At 44.5% G+C, this 6,168-nt stretch overlaps 1 protein-coding gene across 6 annotated transcripts in view; it reads left to right on the forward strand.

Moving 5' to 3' along the window:
• RAD9B (RAD9 checkpoint clamp component B) overlaps positions 1 to 6,168 on the forward strand; it is a 37,458-nt gene that overhangs the window by 28,086 nt on the left and 3,204 nt on the right. The window lies entirely within an intron of this gene.

Below are 6,168 nucleotides of genomic sequence, written 5' to 3' on the forward strand. Positions count from 1 at the left end.
AAAGCAAGCTTTTCCCTACCTGGAGTTAAAAGAGGAATTTGCCCATGTTTTCTTCTAGAACTTGTGTGATTTCATTTTTTCATATTTGCATCCTGAGCCATTTGGATTTTCTCTTCTGTGCATGGCATAAAGTACAGATCTAATTGTATCTTTTTCAAAATGGCTTCCCAGCTATCTCAGAACCAATACTATAAAGTCTGCCTTTGCCCTAGTGATTTGAAGGTCCTGTTTATCATATGTTAAATTTCTTTTTGTATTTTTGAGTCTGCTTGTGGATTTTATTTTCTGTTCTGCTGATTCATCTCTTCATGTGTTTCAATCACACTTTACATAGGCTTCAGAGTATGTTTTACTGTTTGGTATGGTTAGTCTTTGTGGCAGTGTTTTACTGGCTATTCTTAAAGTTTTATTTATTTATTTGAGACAGAGTCTCACTCTGTTGCCCAGGCTGAAGTGCAGTGGTGCAATCTTGGTTCACCGCAACCACCGCCTCCTGGGTTCAAGCGATTTTCCTGTCTCAGACTCCTGGGTAGCAGGGATTATAGGCACATGCCACCATGCCCAGTTAATTTTTGCATTTTTAGTAGAGATGGGTTTCACCATGTTGGCCAGGCTGGTTGTGAACTCCTGACCTCAGGTGATCTGTCTGCCTCAGCCTCCCAAAGTGCTGGGGTTACAGGTGTGAGTCACTACATCCAGCCAGGTTTATTTTAATTTTTTTTTTCTTCAAAACCACAATCAGAAGAATTATTTTAAATTTGAACTTTAATATCAAGTTATCTATTTCCATAAAAAATTTATTCAGATTTTCAGACCAGGTACCGTGGCTCACACCTATAATCCCAGCACTTTGGGAGGCGAGGCAGATGGATCACTTGAGGAGTTCAAGACCAGCCTAGCCAACATGGTGAAACCCCAACTCTATGGAAAATACAAAATACAAAAATTATCCAGGCATGGTGGTAAGTGTCTATAATCCCAGCTACCTGGGAGTTCGAGACAGGAAGATCACTTGAACCTGGCAGGCGGAGGTTGCAGTGAGCCGAGATCGCGCCATTGCACTCCAGCCTGGGCAACAGATCGAGACTCTGTCTCAAAACAAACAAAATTAGTCAGATTTTCTTAAATTTGTTAACTTGGGGAAAACTGACATTTTCATCCTGTCGAGAAACAGGCAATATATTTCCATTTGTTTAAGTCTACTTTTGTCTTTCACGAGTGTTTTAACGTTCCTTCTGTATAGATAGGTTTTATCCATTTACTTTTTTATCTTATTTTATTTATTTATTTATTTTCTGAGACAGGCTTTTGCTCTGTCATCCAGGCTGGAGTGCACTGGTGTGATCTCAGCCCACTGCAGCCTCCACTTCTCAGGCTCAAGCGATCCTCCTACCTTACCCTCCCAAGTAGATGGGACTACAGGTACATACCACCACATCAAGCTAATTTTTTGTATTTTTTGTATTTTTTTTGCAAAGACAGGATTTTGCCATGTTGTCCAGGCTAGTCTCCAACTCCTGGGTTCAAGTAATCCTCCTGCCTTGGGCTCCCAAAGTGCTGGGATTACAAGTGTGAGCCACTGTGCCCAGCTGGTATATTTATTACTACGTTTATTCCTAAATAATCTTCTCTGTTGCTACTGTACATGAGGTTTTCTCTACCATTATTTTCTGAATGCCTATTGTGTATGTGAAGACTGTTTTTTTGTGTTAGTTTTATATCCTGCTACTTTGAATTATGTTATTATTTCCATTATATTTATTGTTGATTCTTTCAGGTTTTCTAGGCATACTATCTATCATTTTGTATAGAAACTTTTATTCTTTAATGCTTTCAATTGATCTCTTCAACTGCATTAGCTAATAGCCTCTGGTACAATGCTGTGTAGCAGTGGAGTTTGCGAGCTCCTTTCTTAATTCCTGATCCTAGTGGAAAGGTGTGGCACACACTTTTGCTGTTTTACTTTTGCCCGTGCTGTTGTTCCTATAGCCTGGGGTGATCATGTTCCTTTCTTCTCTGCCTTTCAAACTTCTATTTTTTACCCATACTACGCAGATGTAGCCCTTTCAAACTTTTATCCACCCTTCAAGGCCTGGCTCAAATGACACTTCTCCCTTTGGAGCCTTCTAAGTCTAGTCAGAGCATTTTGTTCATCTTATTCATTCGGATTTTTTTTTTTTGAGATGGAGTCCCCCTCTGTCACCCAGGCTGGAGTGCAGTGGCATGATCTCGGCTCATTGCAACTTTTGCCTCTCGGGTTCAAGTGATTCTCCTGCCTCAGCCTCCTGGGTAGCTGGGATTACAGGTACATGCCACACATGTGGCTAATTTTTGTATTTTTAGTAGAGAAAGAGTTTTACCAGGTTGGTCAGGCTGGTCTCAAACTCCTGATCTCATGATCTTCCCACCTCAGCCTCCCAAAGTGCTGGGATTACAGGTGTGAGCCACTACGCCTGGCCTTATTCATTCGTTATTATGTCACACGATAATTCACTATGTGTGCTCTTATGCCAGTAGGCAGAGTAGGAGCTCCCCGAGGGCAGGCCTGAGTCTTACTCACCTCTGTGTTCCTGGTGCAGAGCCAGGAATTGGCACAGCTTCACCCCTGGCTTGGAATATCCTGAAGTGACATCACAGAATTCCAAAATGAAATCAATTTTAATTCACTTTATTTTTATTTTTTTGAGATGGAGTCTCACTCTGTCACCTAGGCTGGAGTGCAGTGGCACGATCTCAGCTTACTGCAACCTCCACCTCCCAGGTTCATGTGATTCTCCTGCCTCAGCCTCCCAAGTAGCTGGGACTACAGGCACAGGCCACCACGCCCAGCAGTTTTTTGTATTTTTAGTAGAGATGGGGTTTCACCATGTTGGCCAGGCTGATCTTGATCTCCTAACCTAGTGATCCACCCGCCTCAGCCTCCCACAGTGCTGGGATTATAGGCTTGAGCCACCGGGTCGGCCAATTCTCTTGACTTTTAAAAAGAAGTATATGCTAGGTGTGCTACTTTAGGAAAGAGGATTTTAAAAACTAAGTTACGATAGGTATCACTATATTCCAAACAATGACCAGTCACTTTTTCCGCTGTGGATTTTTTTTTCCTTTTCTTTTTGAGACAGAATGTCACTCTGTTGCCCAGGCTGGAGTGCAGGGTTACAATCTTGGCTCACTGAAACCTCTGCCTCCTCGGTTCAAGCAATTCTCCTACATCAGTCTCCCAAGTAGCTGGGATTACAGGCATGTGCCACCGTGCCCAGCTTATTTTTGTATTTTTTGGTAGAGACAGGGTTTACTGTATTGCCCAGGCTGGTCTCAAACTGACCTCAAGTGATCTGCCCACCTTGGCCTCCCATAGTGCTGGGATTACAGGCATGAGCCACCACACCTGGCCACGCCCAGCTAATTTTTGTGTTTTTAGTAGCATTGGGGTTTCACCCTGTTGGCCAAGCTGGTCTCAAACTCCTGACCTCAGGTGATCTACTTGCCTTGGCCTTCCAAAGTGCTGAGATTACAGGCATGAGCCACCATGCCTGGCCTGGTGTGGAGTTTTATTAAGTTTAAACCAGAAGTTATACATAGCTCTCAGGGGCATCAAAATAAGGACAATATGTATATTAGTAAAAAAAGATTTTATAATTCTCTTCTTATCCAATTCATATTGAACTTGAGGTTAATTTTGGTTGCATGGGTGTTCTCAAGGTACCTCCATTAAAAGATTAGTAGATATGGAGAAGGGCCCCATTATCCAGTCATATGAGACTTATAGGCTAAAGAAAAGGTGGGGACAAGGGAGGGTAGCAAATAGCATTTAAGCCAGTAGCAGATTCAGGGCAGCTCTCAAAGATTAAAGAAAACCTCAGCTTTCAAGTCTCATGTAGCACCATAAACATTATCAAGAGCTATTTGCATGTGATGATATATACTGAGCAGCCACAGGTGCTATATTTAGGTCTTTTCTAGCCTTAGAACCTTGACCTTGGTGAAGACTAGACTCTTTTTTTTTTTTTTTGAGACAGAGTCTTGCTCTGTTGGCAGACACCAGGCTGGAGTACAATGGCACAATCTCGGCTCACTGCAACCTCAGCCTCCTGGGTTCAAGCAATTCTCCTGCCTCAGCCTCCCGAGTAGCTGGGACTACAGGTACGCGCCACCACGCCCAGCTAATTTTTGTATTTTTTAGTAGAGATGGGGTTTCACCATGTTGGCCAGGATGGTCTCGATCTCTTGACCTCGTGATCCGCCCGCCTCGGCTTCCCAAAGTGTTGGGATTACAGGCGTGAGCCACAGCGCCCAGCCAAGACTAGACTCTTTAGAGGAAATTGAAACCATGCCTCCAATTATGGCCAGATCAGTATATTAGTTTCCCAATGACCCTCTAACAAATTATTACAAATTTAGTGGCTTGAAACAACATGAATTGAGTGTCTTACAATTCTGAAGGTTAGAATTCCTAATTGGGTCTCACTGTGCTAAAATCAGGGTGTCAGCAGAGCTGTGTTCCCTTCAGGAGACTGGGGGAGATTGTTTTCTTGCCCTTTCCAGCTTTTAGAGGCCACTTGCATTCTTTGCCTTGTAGTTCCTTTGCATCTTCAAAATCAGCAATGGCCGGTTTTTTCACACAGCCACACTCTGACCTTAACTCTTCTTGGTCTTCCACTTCTAAGGATCTTTGTGATTATATTGGGCCTACCTGGCTATTCCACTTCAGCAATTAGAAACATTAATTCCAACTGCTACCTTAATTCCCCTTTGCGGTGTGACATAACATATTCAGAGGTTCATGGGCTTAGTACATGGACCTCTTTGGGAGCCATTATCCTACCTACCACAGCCAGTATCACAGCTATCTGGGGTGCAGGTTCAACAGCTGCAAAGCAATCTTTGCAGAGGGCATTTTCACCTTCTGAGACGTGACGATGACCCAAGAACAGGGCTTATTCATTTGTTCTTGTGGTACTGTGCAGCTCCAAGTATTTCTTGACGGCTGTGTCCTAGACAGCCATTTGAGGGGTACTGCAATGAACAAAATAAGCTTCCTCAACTCGTTTAAAGACTAGGGCAGGTATCAGGTATTGGGACTAGGTATGACATAGGTATAACATAGTCACGCCCTAATCCAGGTCAGAAAGTCTTCCCCTTGAAACTGATGTTTGAGCTGAGCTGGAAGAGATGAGGGCATGGGGATGGGGGTGGAGCTCAGGGAGGGCGTTAGTGCAAAGGCCCTGGCAGGGGAGGGAGCTTGGGGGCTTGAAAGAGCTGATGGATGGCCTCTGTGGTTGAAAGTCAGAGCCAGAGAGAGACAATGACACAAGGGGAGGCTAGGGTAAGCGCCAGATCATATTGGAGAGTCCTGGAAACTGTGCAAGCAGCCAGAGTACCTGGGTATTTAAAATATTTGAATGGCGTTACCAGGGAGGGCTGCCAGAGCTGCATGTTTACCAGATGACTCTAGCTGCTAGTGTTATGTGAAAAATGGGCTTCAGTGAGGCAATAGTTGCCCAATTGTAGCATCTAAGAGACGGTGATTCCTTAGAAGTGGAGAGAGGCAGCTGAAATAGTTCATTTAGGAGGCAAAACTAGCAGGACTTGGTGATGGATAGTTATGGGGGTTAAGGAAAAAGGTATCCGGGGAGGACTTAGATTTGGAGAAGTAGATTCAGGGCTTAGTAAGATGATAAATAAGTTTTGGATCTGTTAAGGGAGTGCTACTTGTATGTAGTGGGTAAAGACCTGCAGTGCCGCCCACCATCTTCCTCCCTGCAGGACAGCTCTACACCAAAGACTCATAGGGCCTTAAATGGCAGCAGTGCTGAGGTTAAGAAACCCAAGTTCAGAGGCTACTTAGAAGAGGGCAAGCTGGCTGAGCTGGCTGAGAGCAGCCAGTAGAGCATAACATGAGAAAGATGTGTGAGAATGAGTATCAGTGGGGTCTTGCCTGGGCGCGGTGGCTCAAGCCTGTAATCCCAGCACTTTGGGAGGCCGAGGCGGGTGGATCACGAGGTCAAGAGATTGAGACCATCCTGGTCAACATGGTGAAACCCCATCTCTACCAAAAATACAAAAAATTAGCTGGGCATGGTGGCGCGTGCCTGTAATCCCAGCTACTCAGGAGGCTGAGGCAGGAGAATTGCCTGAACCCAGGAGGCGGAGGTTGCGGTGAGCCGAGAT

This window comes from Cebus imitator, unplaced genomic scaffold (genome assembly GCF_001604975.1).
Source record: "Cebus imitator isolate Cc_AM_T3 unplaced genomic scaffold, Cebus_imitator-1.0 Scaffold8, whole genome shotgun sequence".
In the NCBI taxonomy this organism is placed as follows: Eukaryota; Metazoa; Chordata; class Mammalia; order Primates; family Cebidae; genus Cebus; species Cebus imitator.